Source organism: Sorex araneus, chromosome 2 (genome assembly GCF_027595985.1).
Source record: "Sorex araneus isolate mSorAra2 chromosome 2, mSorAra2.pri, whole genome shotgun sequence".
Classification (NCBI taxonomy): domain Eukaryota; kingdom Metazoa; phylum Chordata; class Mammalia; order Eulipotyphla; family Soricidae; genus Sorex; species Sorex araneus.
The window spans coordinates 204,609,722-204,628,115 of NC_073303.1; the positions used below are offsets into that span (position 1 = coordinate 204,609,722).

Below are 18,394 nucleotides of genomic sequence, written 5' to 3' on the forward strand. Positions count from 1 at the left end.
CCTTGTATCTACTGTCCTTGAGTGTCAGCCTCATGTGATGTTATTCTATACTCTACAAATGAGTGCAGTTATTCTATGTCTGTCCCTCTCTTTCTGACTCATTTCACTTAGCATGATACTCTCCATGTTTATCCATTTATAAGCAAATTTCATGACTTCATCTCTCCTAACAGCTGCATAGTATTCCATTGTGTAGAAGTACCAAAGTTTCTTTAACCAGTCATCTGTTTTAGGGCACTTGGGTTGTTTCCAGATTTTGGCTATTGTGAACAGCGCTGCAATGAATATATAGGTACAGATGTCATTTCTACTGTGTTTTATGCATCCTCGGGATATATTCCCAGGAGTGGTATTGCGGGGTCATATGGAAACTCAATTCCTAGTTTTTGAAGGACTGTCCATATTGTTTTCCAGAAAGGCTGGACCAGTCGACATTCCCACCAACAGTGAAAGAGCGTCCCTTTTCTCCCACATCCACGCCAGCACTAATTGCTTTTGTTCTTTTGAATACACACACTTTCTTCTAGGGAAATCTTTTTGATCATTTTTAATGAATGAATCATAACAAGCAATACAAAATAAATTAATTTGGCCTGCTATTGTGGCAGGCTTGGGTGGTGGTTGGGAAAATAGGAAATAATGGTGGTGGGAAGGTGTAATGGTGGTGAGATTGGTGTTGTAATATTGAATGTAATAAATCACTGTGAACAATTTTATAAAAATAAAATAAAATAGAAAATTTTAAAAAAATTTCAAAAAAAAAAGGACCTTGTCTTCCAAAGATGACCTTGATGTCTAGGAGTGACATTATCTGGTGAGGAATGTGGATGATTATGGGCCCTTCAGAACAATTTAAAGGCCTTCTGGGCAAGCAAAGTCATGGCAGATCCTGCTTTCAAGCAACTAAAGTATACTGCTGCAACCAGATCTAATTTTTTTGTTTTAAGTAACCTACTGCTCCCTTTGCTGTGCCTGATTGAATCAAGACCCCCGATGCTAGGCCTAACCTTTAAGGAACAATGAGAAGGACTTTTAAGATTCTATCAAGGCTAAAGTTGGAGTTTGTTTCACACCCTTGTTTTAAGGCCAGAAAGACAATTTTCTCTTCTTGTCCCCACAAGAGTGGGATGCCGTCTGCATCCTTCAGACTTGTATATGGGGTCTTTGCTATTTCCCAATATCCCAGATCCATAATCAACAACATCCTCTTAGGCCCCAAAAAGCTCAGAGTTGCTTTTATGTTGCTATGGGGATGCCAAGTGTAGCCTGAATTTTATTTTATTTATTTATTTTGTCCAAGGTCTTGGTTTCTGAGGTCTGTCTAGGTATATAATCTATTGTTGACTGAGTTGGGTGTGACTTTATTTTCCCATAAGGTCAGAAAATTAAGGGTCTTGAAGGTACTCTTTCATGATCTTTGTTCTGTAGGGAGCAGATTAACAGATCATCTGCATATTGGATGGGCTTTCCCTTTTTCAGCAGTAAATCCTCCAAATCTTTATTCAGAGCTTGCCCACACAAATGGATCAGATGTGTGGCCTACTTTCCCATAACCTGCTCAGAAGTGGGTATTGTGAGTTTCTGCTACAGAAATGTAGAAGGAGGTATTCTTTAAATATAGTATGAGCCACTGGATGAGGGAGGAATGTGGATCAGGTGGCTATTATGGGTTGAAATGTTGGGATTGATTGGATGATGGGTTGCTTATTGTTCTTAAATTATGTATCATTTTTGTTTCCTCACTGGGGTTTCTTCCTGCCAAGATTGGAGAATTACACATAGATTCACAAGTTTTCAGAAAAGTCTGTCAGTTATTAGCTGCAGGTCTGCATTTGCTTCAGGTTTTTTTCTTTTTTTTTGTTTTTGGACTCCACCCCGGGTGCTCAGGGCTTACTCCTGGTTCTTTACTTAGGGATCGATTCTGGCAGAGCATGGAGGGACTGTATGGGGTGCCAGGAATAGAACCCAGGCCTGCTGCATGCAAGGCTTTGTACCATGCCCACAATACTATCTCTCCAGCATCTGCTTCGGGTTTTACGGGATATTGTCCTGTGTTTGGGAATTGCTCGGGTCCTTGAGCTGGATGCATACTTTTTTTACCTTTATGGTTCTCACTAGGGGACCCCCTGCCCAGATGGCATTGTTCACTTCCTCCATTTCCTCATCCTGAGTTTGAACAACAGGGAAGGCTGTGTCCAGTTGTTTGAGGGAGAATGAGGCCTTCAACTGTTTCATAATATCTCTCCTGAAATGATTATCATGGGAGATAGATTATGTAGGCACAAAAAAGAACTGAGGAAAAATACCATCATTCCACAAATCACAGGGGATACATACAGCATTGTGTTATGTAGCTACCCATGGTTCCAATACTTTAAAAATAGTTTAAAAAATTTAGATCACTGTCACTGTATCATTGTCATCCCATTGCTCATCAATTTTGCTCGAGCGGGCACCAGTAACATCTCCATTGTGAGACTTCTTGTTACTGTTTTTGGCATATCGAATACGCCACGGGTAGCTTGCCAGGCTCTGTAGTATTGGTGGGATACTCTCGGTAGCTTGCCGGGCTCTCTGAGGGGTGCGGAGGAATCGAACCCTGGTCTGTTTCGTGCAAGGCGAACGCCCTACCCACTGTGCTATTGCTCAGCCCAAAATTAATTTTTTTATTTTTATTTTTTAATTAGTGAGTCACTGTCAGGGTACAGTTACAGATTTACACATTTTCGTGCTTGTGTTTCCCTCATTCAATGTTCGAGAGCCCATCCCTCCACCAGTGTCCATTCTCCACCACCAATGAACCCAGTACCCCTCCTACCCCCCAATCCCATCCCCCCACCCCACCCCACCTCTGTGGCAGGGCATTCCAATTTGTTCTATCTCTCTCCATTTGGGTGTTGTGGTTTGCAATAGGGGTATTGGGTGGCCATCATATTCAGTCTCTAGTCTACTTTCAGCATGCATCTCCCTTCCCACACGGGATCTCCAATCACATTTTACTTGGTGTTCCCTTTCTCTATCTGGGATGCCTTTCCTCCAGCATGTGAGGCCAGCTTCCAAGCTATGGAGTCAACCTCCTGGTATTATATATTACTATTCTTGGGTGTTAGTCTCCTACTCTGTAATTTTATATTCCACAGATCAGTGCAATCTTTCTATGCCTGTCCCTCTCTTTCTGACTCATTTCACTTAGCATGATACTTTCCATGTTGATCCACTTATATGAAAAGTTCATGACTTCATCTTTTCTAACAGCTGCACAGTGTTCCATTGTATAGATGTACCAAAGTTTCTTTAACCAGTCATCTGTTCTCGGGCACTCAGGTTTTTTCCAGATTCTGGCTATTGTAAACAGTGCTGCGATGAACATATAAGTGCAGATGTCATTTCAACTATACTTTTTTGTTTCTTCAGGATATATTCCCAGAAGTGGTATTGCTGTATCAAATGGTAGCTCAATTTCTAATTTTTTGAGAAGCGTCCATATTGTTTTCCAAAGGGGACCAGTTACTTCTGTCTGCCTCTTCTTACTCCCCGATTTTAATTCTCCTTCCTTGGACTTCTCTTTATGCTAATGTAGGTCCAAGGGTTTGCCCGTTTTTGGTACCTTTCGTTCCCTTGTCATACTATGGAAAGCACCACACATAACTGAGATCATTAGGTATTGAACCTTCTCCTGACTTCACTTAACATAAGTTTTCTCAGTTCCATCCAAGTTGCAGTGGATTGCTTTATTCCTGTGTGTGTATATGCCATACTTTTTTTCATCATCTACTTATATGGACAAGTGTGGGAAGACAGGGAACTTGGATATAAATTTAACGTGGAACAGGCCACATCTGTGCCCACAAAGAAGTAAGTAGTCTTACCTGAGGACTCAGCATTGAGAGTAATGTTAAGGGGCTCGAGTGATAGCACAGCAGGTAGGGCATTTGCCTTGCACGAGGCCAACCCGGGTTCGATTCTCAGCATCTCATTTGGTCCCCTGAGCACCGCCAGGAGTAATACCTGAGTGCAGAGCCAGGAGTAACCACTGTGCATTGCTGGGTGTGATGAAAAAAAAAAAAAAACAAACAAAACAAAAAACAAAAAAAAAGAGTACTGTTAAGTAATGGGAAGTGTTAAGACACCACTTATGTAACACTGATTGTCTCTCCAGAAGCTCCTCGAAGCCCAAAGACTCTTTGTCCTCTGCTGAGACCACCTGGACTGCAGCTGTCCCATCAGGGACAGGATTGCACTCATTGGTCCCTCCCATCTCCTGAGCAAGATGCTGGTGTGGGGTTATTTGAGCGCCTGTTCTCCCGATGTCCTGCCTGAAGGCAGCAGTAGCATCTTCCTTGGAGGTGTCGTGGGGAAGAGAGAAGTGTCTGGGCAGTCCTAAGCTCTGTCACAGGAAGTTCTGCCCTCCTTTCGTTCCCTTTTAGCATCCTGTGCACCTCCTTCAGTTTTTCATTGTAACAGACCAAAAGGAAGACAGTTTCAGTAGGCCCCAGGCTGGCCTCAGAACCTAAGGCCTTGTTTCAGACTTTTTGATGTCCTAGGCAGACTGTGTGAATTTGTCCTTAAGAATAACCGCTCCTTCTATGGAGTCAGAATTCACTGGAGTGTATTTTAAAAGAGCTTCTCTAAGTCCTCCCCAGAAGACTATAGGGTTTTCATCAGCTCCTGGTTCACTGCTGTTGTTTGGTATGTTTGAGGCATTTTGCTGTGCAGATTATCATCCTATCCTCTAGAAAAGCCTGGAAGTGTGCCAAGTGCTTCCAATCATTTGCTGGTCAGCATGAGGGAGCTGTTATAATTTCTGATGCATGGAGAACATTTATCAGATGTGACTGAACACTTAAGGCTTATGTCTTATCTCGGACAGTGCATTTTTCACTTATTGTTAGGATTTGATTTAAAATGAGCATCAGGTGTTTCCAAATCATTTTGAGTACTTGTAATATACTTATCAGAATATTTTGCAAAATTTCCTAGGCCTAATTTTGTTAATTTTACATACTTCAAGGAGAAGGGGACTTGAAATCTAGATAGCCTGAATTCACCAGGGCTGCCCGCCTTTGGCCACGAGGCCTGGTTTTGAATCATTTTACTGTGTTTCTGTGCGGAGTAGGTACAGTGGGTCTGTGGGTGCTAATGGGAGAGTCTGGTTCAGAGTGATTGCTAGTAAGGGCACATCAAGCTGGGAGTTTTGGCAAGTGTTAGGTTTGCTTCATAGGGTGTGTAAACACACAAAAAAGAAGGGGGGGGGCACACCGGGCACAGGGAAGCAGCGCTCTGTCTCTCCTGCTGTCTGCATTCAGTAGTCTCCAGCTGCTTCCCCCACCTCGGGGAGGTTGATGGCGATGACGAGGCAGGCGAAGGAAGGAACGGAGCCAGGCTGGTTGGTCTCAGTTGCAGTTTATTCCATTCCCATCTCCATTCTCCTCTGATTCTCCTCCTGCTTCTTCCTCCCCCATGCCACTTCATTCTCCTTCTCCTCTGGATCTGGATCTCGATCTAGCTTCACTAGATCTGGCACTGGAACTGGCACCCAGGCCACTCTTTCAGTCTAGTTAAATCCCCAAGCATGAGGGGTTGGGGCTTACACATAGGTGTGGTCACAATCAATAGGGTTAAAGTTCTTTTCCTCAGGGGATGCTGCTTCCAGGACAGATTCTCTTTCAGCAGGACACCCACCCAAGACCGGAATCCCATGAGTGTGTTTCTCTTCTCCTTGTCCAACTAACATATAAGCATTCATAATATTAATCATTTTGTATGGACATAGCAAGAGATGCATTAAACATAAAGAATTGCTCTCCTGGGGTCATCTCGATCTCAGACTACAGTGCTCAAGCCAGATTAGTCTTTCCTATCCCTAGCAGGGTCCTAGTCTCATCATTGCTTTTGGATCATGACATGACATGTCCATGACCAAGCTCTTAACATATAGTTAAGCATTAGGCGCTTTGGCCAGGCCCATCTCGATGCCAGGGTAGCACATAACTCACTGCTTGCCCTGGGTCTGTCCCGTCCCTCGTCGGGACCCTACTTTTGGGGGTGCTAGGAAATAAGGGTATCTGAGGCTTAAGTCGAGAAAGCAGATGCCCGGGAGTGAATAATATTCAAAGCCAATTAAATCCCATGTTACAAAAGCATATTAACAACTGTCTTTCTTCCAGCAATACCACTCCTGGGAATATATCCCGGAGAGGCAAAAAGGTATAGTAGAGATGACATCTGCATTTCTATGTTCATTGCCGCACTGTTTACAATAGACACAACATGGAAAAAACCAGAGTGCCCAAAAACAGATGACTGGCTAAAGAAACTCTGGTATATCTACACAATGGAATACTACGTAGCTGTCAGAAAACATGAAGTCATGAAATTTGCATATAAGTGCATCAACATGGAAAGTATCATGCTGAGTGATATGAGTCAGAAAGAAAGAGACAGACATAGAAAGATCGAAGATCGCACTCATATGTGGAATATAAAGTAGCTGAGAGGTACAAGCTTACAATGTTGCAATTTCTGACATATTTCTCTGGACTTAGTTACTAAAATATTAAAATGCAGAAATCCAAAACCGTGCGGCTGCTAGTGCGGCCTCTCGACCTCATATCTCTTCATTCTCAGCAATGGAAAACAAATTATCAAATGCTTTCTTTTCAGCAGATCGACTTTAGGGGGGAGAAACTCCAAATCAATAATAGTGAGTTTTTTGTTGAAATATTGAATGTAAAGTAAAGTGAAAGTAAAGTGAAATTTACTAGTTACACATGTGGGGTGGGGGCCTGGGGAAGTGGGGGGAAGGGGGGAGGTATACTGTGATTCTTGGTGGTGGAGTATGTGCACTGGTGAAGGGATGGGTGTTCGAGCATTGTATGACTGAGACTTAAACCTGAAAGCTTTGTAACTTTCCACATGGTGATTCAATAAAAGAATAAATTAATAAAAAATAAATAATAGAGAAAAAAACAACTATCTTTCTTTGTCCTTACAAAAAGGACATTGCTTTAAAGTAAATTATTCAAAAGACACAAGGAGAGGAGCAAGGCAATATTAACAATACAAGTTCATTGTCCTAGAAAGGTCTGACCTTACAAATTAACAGAGTCTGATTAGGGGGAAAAGCTGATCAACTGGTTGGGGAAGAGAGCATAGAGAAGTGGTTACAGATAGACAAAGGAATGGAAATGACTCGGGAGCACTTTGATGGGTGTGACCTGATATACCTAAGCTCCTTGTGGCAAGGAGAACAGGACATATCAATGTTATCTTAAAATGTTTAGAGATTATTACCAGATAAACCCAAACTCTTTGTGGCAAGAGAGAAAGGACAAACCAATGATATCCTTCTATGCCTAATAGGGCATAGAAGAACGGAATGTAGGGGACCCTCCCATCCTTGATTATCCTTTTGAAAAACCTACCTAATTCCCTATCATAGTTTTTCCTTCCTCTTCTGGCTATGTTTCTTGATTTCCCAATTTATACTTGACCACCTCTCTCCCACCCCCTCCCCCATAGACATTTCTTAGACTGCAGATCAAAATTTTTCCAAGTTTTCATCAGATATATATGATGGGCATGATGAATATGATGGGCATATCATCGCCAGGCACTTGATATGCCCCTGGGTATATCAAGTGGAACTGTTTGTTGATTTCTCCTCTGAAACATTAACAAAATAATATCTGGTGGCAGGTGCTTTACTCTCCCCAAGCCCAAACATCTCTGTCATTTGGGGCATGTCTCACGAGTGAACACCCAGGGCTAGGACTGGATGTTTGTGGATGTGGAAACAGCATACTGTTTTGTTTATTTGTTTGGGGGCCATTTTCAGGAGTGTCCAGGGCTTACAATTGGCTCTGCACTCAGGAATCACTCTTGGCAGGCCCAGGGGAGTATATAGTGTGCTGGGGATTGGACCCAGGTCAGTTGTGTGCAGGGCAAGCATTCTTGCAGCTGTCCTATAGCTCCAACCCCCCAGAACATACTTTTGTATGGGTAGGCACCTCTGAATTAAAGTCACTGCCATAATCAGTTGCATAAGGCATGAGTCAATTCATACTGATTCAGGAAAAAGGGAGAAAGGGCACTGAATATATGGTTTTATTTGCCAATCTAAGAAACTTCATGAAGTGCATGTTTGCTGAAGGGAAGGGAGTGCCAGTATGTTAAGGGAAGAAATAAAGGGGAATATGTGGAAGAATTTTTGAAAAAGAAGTGTTACTGGCAAGGAGCCCTTGGTCCTAAGGTCCTGTCTGAGTGGACACTGGACTGTAGGAGGGATTCCATTCCTCATGTGCAGGTCAACAAGGGATTGGAGGACTAGTGGTCAGAATCCCTCAGGGCCATCAGTACAGCTTGGGAGAGAAGCGTCCATTCTGGCTTACCTCAAAGCTGTTGTCGGTCTGCCATAGCCACCAAAAGATGTTTTTCTAGATCACTGTAGATTTCCTCATGTGTGCTACCAAGTATGTTGCAACAGATTTGCTTTTTTTTTTCCTGTGGGCGGTAAGTAGGATGAGCACTCTGACCTAATTTTTCATCACATATGGCAGTGCCAACAGCATCCTCCACATTTGAGAGAGTAAGCTCAGCAATCACACCATACCAGAGACCCCACTACCCAGTGACTTGCACTTAGGTAGGTTATCCGTACTCCTGCCCCATCTGATCAATTGTACCTTATTAAATGAGGATTTGTGGAACTGACCAACCAGTTTACACATATGAAAACAACCAATCAGATAGCATGTGGAAATAAGGGATTAACAGGTTTTGGTTTCTTGCCCCTCCTTATTTCCTGTATAACACAAGGACCCAAGTTTGATCCCCCACTCTACACGACCACCTGAACTTGGGCCTCTAGTTGTGCAGCTCTTTGCTGGTCCCCACTCAGTGGAGTCAGGGAAACTCTCGATCCTGCAGTCTCATCAGGAAGCGTACCTCTTAGTCACAAGTCCTGATCCAGATATGGGTCACTGGTGGTCAAACTTGGAATGCTGTTGCAGCTGGAATTGAGCCACACATGGCTGTCGGCTGTGCCCAGGGGCCAGTGTTTTCCATAAAATGTTTCTTTCTGAAAATGTATCTGAACATTTTGACATTTTTCTTTGGATTTAATATCTTGTGTTTGTGTGAAGTTCAAGTTTTAGAAAACAGATTTTTCAATCTGTAAGGAACTTAGGAAATAAAAATTCTTGATAACAGCTGGGACATACTGAGTACTTAGATTACATCGGGCATAGTCAGATGCACAAAATGAGCGACCACAGTCAGACGCACAAAACCTGACCACAAGAATTTTCATCCGGCCCTGGTTTGCCTCTGATATTTTGGGTGCAGTTGACCTCAGTGTTTTAATCCTTCAGAGATGATGCACAAGGCATGGTTGTCCGGGCTCTGTACTAATCAGTACATTGATTTCCCTGTCTAACACATTTTCTATGATCAAGAATTTGAGAACTTGAGAACTTGGATGGGCTGGAGAGATAGCAGACCATGTAGGGTACTTGACTTGCATACAGCTGACCAGATTTGATTCCCAGCATCCCATATGGTCCCCTGAGCACCACCAGGAGTGATGCCTGAGTGCAGAGCCAGGAGAAACCCCTGAGTATTGCCTGTTTTTTTTTTTTGTAGACACAAAACCAACCCCCGCAAATCCCAAAACCAAAACCCTGGAAACCCTCCCAGAGCCCCCCAAGCGCCCCCTCCCAAACTTGAGAACTAGGAAGCTAGGATTGAATAGCAGTGGGGTTTAAGAAGCGGAACTGTTTTTGTTTCTTAACTTCATGGTGGGCTGGAGCGATAGCACAGCGGTTGGGCTTTTGCCTTTCACGCTGCCGACCCGTGTTTGATTCCTCCGCCCCTCTCTGAGAGCCCAGCAAGCTACTGAGAGTATGGAGCCCGCATGGCAGAGCCTGGCAAGCTACCTGTGCGTATTGGATATGCCAAAAACAGTAACAATGAGTCTCTCAATGAGAGACGTTTCTGGTGCCCACTCAAGCAAATCGATGAGCAACGGGATGACAGGGACAGTGACTTCGTGGTGACGACTATTATTGCTCTCACGATCAACAACAGCTTCAGCAAGTGGAGGGCAGCTTTGAGAATGATGAGGACCCTGGCGTTGTTTTCCTTTTGTTGGGGTGCACTCCAGCAGAGTGGTGGTCCTGGGTCAGAAACTTTCCTGTGCGAGTGGTGGGACCCCAAGCAGGAGGCTTACCCTGACCATGAAGTGTGCTGCAAAACATGCCATTGTGTTTGTGTTTGTATTTGCCATTATAGTGGCAGTTACAGCAGGGGGCCTGGTTTCTGAATTTTTGTGGATGGCACATAAGATTGGCACACGGCTACTAGATGCCATCACTTTAACAGCTCACATAGGTATTAGGTATGCACCTTTGGGCTGCAGCAGGTGCAGAAACAGGAATGTCAGTCCAGGATTGTCTTTCCTCTTCTAGCTTCTCTCTGCCCTGCTCGCCACCCCCCACTCATGCTCTGACCCTCCCCTGCTTGTTTTCCTCACTCTACTGCCCTGCAGCTGGACCCTGGGCCATCTTGCTCCTGCCTACACTTCACCATCTTGCCGCTGGATTTGCTCTGTCGTCTGTTGTCTGAGTAGTGTGCGTGGCTGGTCTTGTCATCCTTCCGTGTAGTCTGTCTGTTCCTGTGCTCATATATGTTACCTATCCCTCCCCCTTAGGTGTTTCTACCACCTGATTGGTTATGTTCTATGTAAATGAGGTTTTGTAGAGCCAACCAACCCAGTTACATGTGTCCTATATAAATGGGGTTTTGTGAAATGACCATCTGGAGGTCTTGATTATTTGGCCCTTTCATTTACCTTTCCTCTGTAATATCGCCCTCTGAATGACATGACAGGGTTGGGCCTCACACATTATAGAAAGCCTGCGTGTGGCTCCTGGGGAGTAGCCTGTGAGACCCTACTCAATCCTGAGGCAAAGGAGAAGATGAGGCAGATCATGCTCCTGTGTGGCTGTGTAGTTCAGCCACCACTCTGCTGACTGGTGTTGACCCACAGGTGTGAGGTTGAGGACCACTGCACCACAGCACGAGTTAGGTTCCCAGTGAAGGCATCAGCGCTGCCCATCTATGAGGGTTTTTTGGTTCTTTTTTTTTGGTTTTGCTTTTGGGTCACACCCAGCATGCTCAGACTTACTCCTGGGTTTGCACTCAGGAATTACTCCTGGCTGGCTTGGGGCTGGGGATTGAACTCGGGTCAGTCGCGTGCACAGCAAATGCCCTATTCACTGTACTATCGCTCCAGCCCCCCATTTGTGAGGGAGATGCCTTCCTTCCGGCCATCCTGTGTCTGGACCTGAGGAACTCTGAGAGATCATAGAGTTTGACCACCATGGACATGAGGGGGTGCTCTGCTCTTGCACGGGGTCCGAAACAGCTAGGCCTGCAGCCTTCATCTCCTCCTGGAGAAGAGCTGGTTGTTTGGACAGCTAGATCAGCAGCAACCCTACCACCTACCAGTGAAAGCTGGGAAGCTTTCATTCCTGGTCATGGAGCCCTGAAACAGACAAGAAAAAGCCCCCAACTCTGTCGTGAAGTATGACATTTATGTGAACAAGTTGACATTGGCACTGTGTATTTATTTGTTAATTTTACTACATCCTTCTCTCTATGTGGAGAATATAGAAGTTAATGCATTTGCCTTGCATTTGGCCAGTTGTGGTTTGGTCCCGTCACTGCATATGGACCCCTGAGCCCTCCAGGACTGATCCCTAAGCCAGAACTAATCTCTGAACACGGTAGAGTTGGCTGCAAAAACAAAGCAAAATGAAGCAAAATCTGCCTGAGATTGAGGATTTCAAAGCTAGCATAGTTAAAGGTGGCAGCAGCTTGTGAGAATTACGTCTTCCAGAGTTGTCCAATTTACCTGGGTATTTTGATTTTTTAAAAAATTGAATTACCATGAGATGCACAAATATGAAGTTGTTGATGATTTTTAGTCATGCAGTGTGCTAACACATGTCCCTTCACCAGTGTACATTTCCCACCACCAATGTCCCGATATTCCCCCCTGCACCCCTTCAGGTCTGCCTCTGTGGCAGAAACTTTTCTTGTCTATCTGTCTTTGTCTTTGTCTCTCTTTAGGCACTGCAGTTTGCAATACTGCTACTGCGAGGTTATCATGAATATCGCTTTAGTTCCTTTCAGCACTCATTTCTTGTCTAGAGAGATTATTTCCAGTTATTGTTATAATTGTCCCTTCTCTGTCCTAACTGCCTTCCCCCTGCCCCACATGTAGTAAGCTTCCTACCATGAACCAGTCCTCCTGGCCATGTTTCTACTGTTTTGGGGTATTATTCTCATAGTATGCTCTTTTTTTTTCAAATCCTGCAAATGAGTGTGATCAATCTATGTCTGTCCCAACTGCCCTGCACATTTGATATTTATTTCTGTTCTGACCTACTTGGACTAAACTTTTACATACGGAGAGCTTCAGTATACCATCACAAACATCTTAAAGGAGGGAAAGGAGGGAGAGAAGGGAGAGGGAGAGACAAAGAGAGAGAGAGAGAGAGAGAGAGAGAGAGAGAGGGAGGGAGGGAGAGAAAGGAGAGTGATAGAGAGATGGGAGGAGGGGCAAGAGAAGGAGAGAGACAGAGAGAGAGGGGCAAAGAGAGGGACTGAAAGAGAAAGAGAATGGGAGAGAGAGGAGAAGAAAGGGAGAGAGAGAGGAAGGGAGATAGAGGAGAGAGAGAGAGGGATAGAGAGAAAGAGAAAGAAGGAGAGAGAGTGAAAGAGCTACCAGTTAAAGGAGCCTTGTCTCAGTGGCTTTCCACACTGGCACTGACATTTTGGATTTCAGGTTTCTTTTATCTGCCCATTATGCCTTTCTCTCCATTTTATCTGTTTAACTCTTGGTTCTTAACATATCCCTATACTTTAATCCACTATTTTTGACATTTTAATGGCAACAGTTAACATAAAATAAAAGCAGGCCTTTTTATTTTTGCAGTTAAATATAAAATTTTTGTTGACAGTAGCAACAAATTTCTCAAAACATTTTTCTTTACTTGAAGATTTTTTAAAAATGTTCAAAATATTCTTTTGGCTTATTACAATATGCTATATTCTTTTTTTTTTTTTTTTTTTTTTAAATTTTTATTTATTTATTTATTTATTTATTTATTTTTGCTTTTTGGGTCACACCTGGCGATGCACAAGGTCCACTCCTGGCTCTGCACTCAGGAATTACCCCTGGCGGTGCTCAGGGGACCATATGGGATGCTGGGAATCGAACCCGGGTCGGCCGCGTGCAAGGCAAACGCCCTACCCGCTGTGCTATCACTCCAGCCCCACAATATGCTATATTCTTGATATTAATAGTCATTTTAAAAATTCATTAAAAATTAAGCAAAGAACTTTTTCACACAATTATGATTATTAGAGGTAACTATATGTTGCAAAAATGATTGAACATTTCCTCTTTTTATATCAATTTTATATCAATTAGGTGTATATCAATTAGCTGTACCAAACAGCATGGTAGTCAAGACTGCTTCTTTTTTTTATTATTATTTTTTTTCTTTTATTGAATCACCATGTGGAAAGTTACAAAGCTTTCAGGTTTAAGTCTCAGTTATACAATGCTCGAACACCCATCCCTTCCTCAGTGCACATATTCCACCACCAAGAATCACAGTATAGCTCCATCCCACCCCCCAACCCCCCCAGCCCCCCACCCCGCCTGTGTAACTGATAAATTTCACTTTACTTTCACTTTACTTTGATTACATTCAATATTTCTACACAAAACTCACTATTATTGTTTGGAGTTTCTCCCCCCTAAAGTCGGACCTGCTTGCCGGGTTCTCTGAAGGGGACAGAGGCCTTTGGGGTGACCTCTAATCGCCTTTACAGGTGTTCCTCCGCTGACTATGATGCTTAAATTCAGAGGGTCGCCACGTCTGTTCTGATCAATATTCGCCTTATTTCAGAGTGACCACATAAAAAATAGTGAGTGAAATATTGCAGAAATGTAAAGAGAAATATACTGTTTTATGTAATGCCCAGATAGAGTAGGCTGAATTGTATGTTACTTAAATATTACAAAAACAAGGAGAATTACCAAAGCTAGTTGGATGGTGCATTTCAGTTTGGTATAAAATTGAAGATTTACTTTTGAAAAGGATACATTTACTGAATTCATGAAGAATTAAGGTAAATAGTTCTCTTCTAAACTGTGAGTTCTTATATGTATATTAGTTAAATTAACTGACTAAAATTAACTTAAGCATTTCTAACTGGATTAATTTTAACTCGAGTTATTTATTTGCACAAAAGGTGGCTTCTAAGACTAAAGGGAAAGAAAGAGGGAAGGGAGGGAGGGAGGGAGGAAGGAAGGAAGGAATAAAGAAGGGAGGGAAGGAGGGAGGAAAGGAAGGAAGGACGAAAGGAATGTGTGAAGCTTAAACCAAACAACCACAAACATTAGCATGATTGTAACCGTGTCACAGTGATACACTATATTAAAGATTTGAAAAGAAATCACGGTGACTGTGGAGAACAAGCTCTTCTCACGCTAAGGGGGCTGAAGGCCTCTTTTCCCCAGTGACTCCCTTCCCCAGGGCCTCTGTGTGGCTAGATGTCCAGTGTGGGCCCCGGGCAGGGGCTGGTCGGACCCTCCCACACAGCCCAGCAGCTCAGCCTTGTGCTGTCCCCAGGCTCTAGCTTGCTGGCTCCCAAGAGGCTCCCAGAAGCAGCATCAACTGCTGGTGTAGACCTTTCTGTGCTCTGAGGCTGGGTGGACCCGTCTCTGGCTCAGGGGCCGGAGGTCTAGGTCGGCCTCTGCCCCAGGAGTCTGACTGAGCCAATTGTACACAATAGTACTGCACACAATTCTTGGTGTACAGTACTATAAACATTGGTTTCTCATGGGCATAATTCCAACACCACATCCATTACCAGTGTGCCCAACTCCTCCCCTGCCATTCGGGGCACATCTCTTCCTCTTCCTCTCACCTGCTACCCCCCCCCCCACCCAACTCAGTTGTGTTTCAGTTCCTTGGCCAAGTTATGGTGCCTGTGGATCTTAATTGCTGTCTCACTGTGTATATTTAAGTCCTACATATGAGAAAAATTATTCTGTATCTATTTTTGACTGACTTCACAGCATGATATCCTCTAGCTCTACCCATGTTGCTGCAAATTGGATTATTTTTGTTCTTTATCAGAGCTGCATAGTATTCCATTGTGTATGTATACCACAATTTCTTGATCTGTTAATATTATGCTCTTGTAACTTGGGAGTTGATTGACTCCGAATAATATTTACTCCTGGGCATCTGCTTTCTCAACTCAGTTGCCCTTAGTTCCTAGCACCCCAAAAGCAGGGTTCCGACGAGGGACGTAATGGACCCAGGGCAAGCTGTGAGCTATTCTGGCATCGAAATGGGCCAGGCCAAAGCGCCACAATACTCAACTATAAGTTGAAAACATGGTCATAGACAAATGCTGTCATGATCCACAAGTAACGACAAGACTAGAACCCTGATGGGGTTAGGAAGACTAACCTGGCCTGAGGATTGTGGTCAAGAATATATAGTGAATGTCCTCAGGAAGAACCAAACTTTAAGTCTGATATATCTCTTACTGTGCTTATACAGAATGACATTGCTAGAAATATTTGAAGTAGATTTACTACAACTATTTAAGTGGATTACTAGCTGAGAAAGGAAAGGACACAGCCTGACACACCTTTGCTTGGATCCCACCCTTGAGCAGATCTCCTAGTAATCTAGAGTAATATCCTTAGATGAGATTTTGTTAATCTCCTTGAGAAAGGTTCTTACCCTTCTTTGTTGATTTGTTAATGTTCAACCCACCTTCATTTTACCACCCTATGTGATTGCTATATAAACTAAGACTGTAACAGAAGTAGGGGAAGACACAGAAGTGGACAGAGAGAGCAGAGACAGAAGAGGCAGCAGGACACAGACAGAAGAAGACACAGCAAAGAGAGGACAGAGGCAAGACAGAAGCAAGGAGAAGAGACAGAAGAGGAGAGAAGATACAGAAGCAAGAGAGAAGACACAGAAGCAGAGACAGAGAGAGGTCAGAAGAGACCAGAGGAGAAACTACAGGGACAGAGACAGAGATAGACAGAGAGAGGAAAGGGCAACAGCACATACAGAAGCAGAGTACAAGGAGGAGCCATCCTAATCTGGTTTATACATAGTGGCTTGAGAGCCCCAAACTTGAGCGGCATGCGCGAGAGAACTGCCCTGAAAGCCCTCGAACAATTGAACAACAACAGAACAACACATGTCGTATTGAACCCTCCCCTGCGTGTGTGCATGCACCCCTTTGTAATTTTTTACAGCGCTGAGATTTAGAAGGGATAGTGGGCCAAGGTATTCTACATGTTTCGCCATGAGAATTTTATAATACACTTCCTTCATTAGCAAAACCATATTATGGAATACCATAGACAGTAGCTAGGCAGTAAAAGAATAGACAGTAAGATAACACACAGTAGAAATGTAAAACTAGCCAAATAGTACAAGGCACAAGATTAATACAGTTGGTTTCTCCATCACTATGATGTTCAAGAGTTGTTCCCCATGTAGGAGTAATTTTATTCAAAAGAATCCTGGTCAGAAGAGGTGATCGCCTGTTTACAAGGGAAAATCACAGTCTGGTGATAAAATATACAGCTTGTAACTAAAAAATATTTTTATGCATGAGACAAAAGTAACTCTTATTGCCAAACCTCAAATGGCCTGTTTGGCAATGAAAAATGTCCAGGATCCATATACATAGGTTTCCTTCGATTGGAATTTGGACAGACAGTTCAAGTAAGATAGGCACTCTTTGTAGCTTTATATTTTTTCTCCTCCAGTATTGATTCCTGAATTCTATCATAGGACCATAATTTAATGCATATACAGTGAGTGGAAATTTTAGAGTTTCAGATAAAACTGAAAAAAACAGGTTGTTCTTTGATTTAAACTGAGAGCTTAATTTTGGTGTTACACCAAAAGTTACACCAAAAGAATCTCCTGCCCTTACGCCAGGCTGTCTTCACCGGGGCCCCTTCAGAGTGGGGTGGTTGAGTTTCCCTCCCCCCCCCAAGCAGAGCCCCGGAAGCTGAAAACCTCAAGAACCCAGCCATAGCCATGCACAAGGTCACTCTCCACACACTCAGATGAACCTCACCCATGAAGGAACTGACAGAGGAACCCAGGTATGCAGGACCTGTGGCTGAGATCTCCAAGCCTGCTCGGATCAGGACTGGGCCTCCTCCACCCAGATCCCCCGTTTTCCAGTAGCTTTGCAGTCACACCCACAAACCCCCCCCCCCCCTGCGCCATGTGATCTCATCAACGGCCAAGATCCAGAGACCATAAAACAAAGCTCCTGGAAGAGAGCGACACATTTTTTCCTGGATCATGGGTCTGCACTCGAGGCCACAATACCACTTCTGGGAATAAATCCTGAGGATGCAAAAAAAAAAAAACACAGTAGAAGTGACATCTGTACCTATATGTTCATTGCAGCACTGTTCACAATATCCAAAATCTGGAAACAACCCAAGTGCCGTAAAACAGATGACTGGTTAAAGAAACTTTGGTACTTCTATACAATGGAATACTATGCAGCTGTTAGGAGAGATGAAGTCATTAAATTTGCTTATAAATGGATAGACATGGAGAATATGCTAAGTTAGATGAGTCAGAAAGAGAGGGACAGACGTAGAATAACTGCACTCATTTTGGAGTATAGAATAACATCATATGAGGCTGACACCCAAGGACGGTAGATACAAGGGCCAGGGGGATTGCCCCATAGCTGGAAGACTGCTTCATGAACGGAGGGGAGAAGGCAGATGGAATAGAGAAGGGATCACTAAGAAAATGATGGCTGGAGGAACCAGTTGGGATGGGAGATGCATGCCGAAAGCAGATAATGGACCAAACATGATGACCTCTCGTCTGTGTTGTAAGCCATGATGCCCAAAAGTAGAGAGAGAATGTGGGGAATATTGTTTGCCATGGAGGCAGGGGGAGGGTGGGAAAGGGAGGCTATACCCGGGAGGGATATTGGTGGTGGGGAATGTGCACTGGTGGAGGTATGGGTGTTTGATCATTGTGTGGTTGTTACCCAAACATGAAAGCTTGTAACTATCTCATGGTGATTCAATAAAATTAAAAAAGAAGAATAGCATCTAATTAAATAAGGACAAATAATTATTTCCAGAATAAATTTTTTTGATCACTGTTTATTTTTAACATAAAAAATAAAATGTTAAAGGATCACTTAATTCACTCATTTTTATTTTGATTAATTGGCTGATTTTAATTTTTATCTTGATTTTTGTCAAGCACCACAATTATTCCCTTCTTTGAGA

At 43.4% G+C, this 18,394-nt stretch overlaps 1 protein-coding gene across 7 annotated transcripts in view; it reads left to right on the forward strand.

Annotated features, from left to right (window-relative positions):
* HECW1 (HECT, C2 and WW domain containing E3 ubiquitin protein ligase 1) overlaps window positions 1–18,394 on the forward strand; it is a 268,709-nt gene that overhangs the window by 28,654 nt on the left and 221,661 nt on the right. The window lies entirely within an intron of this gene.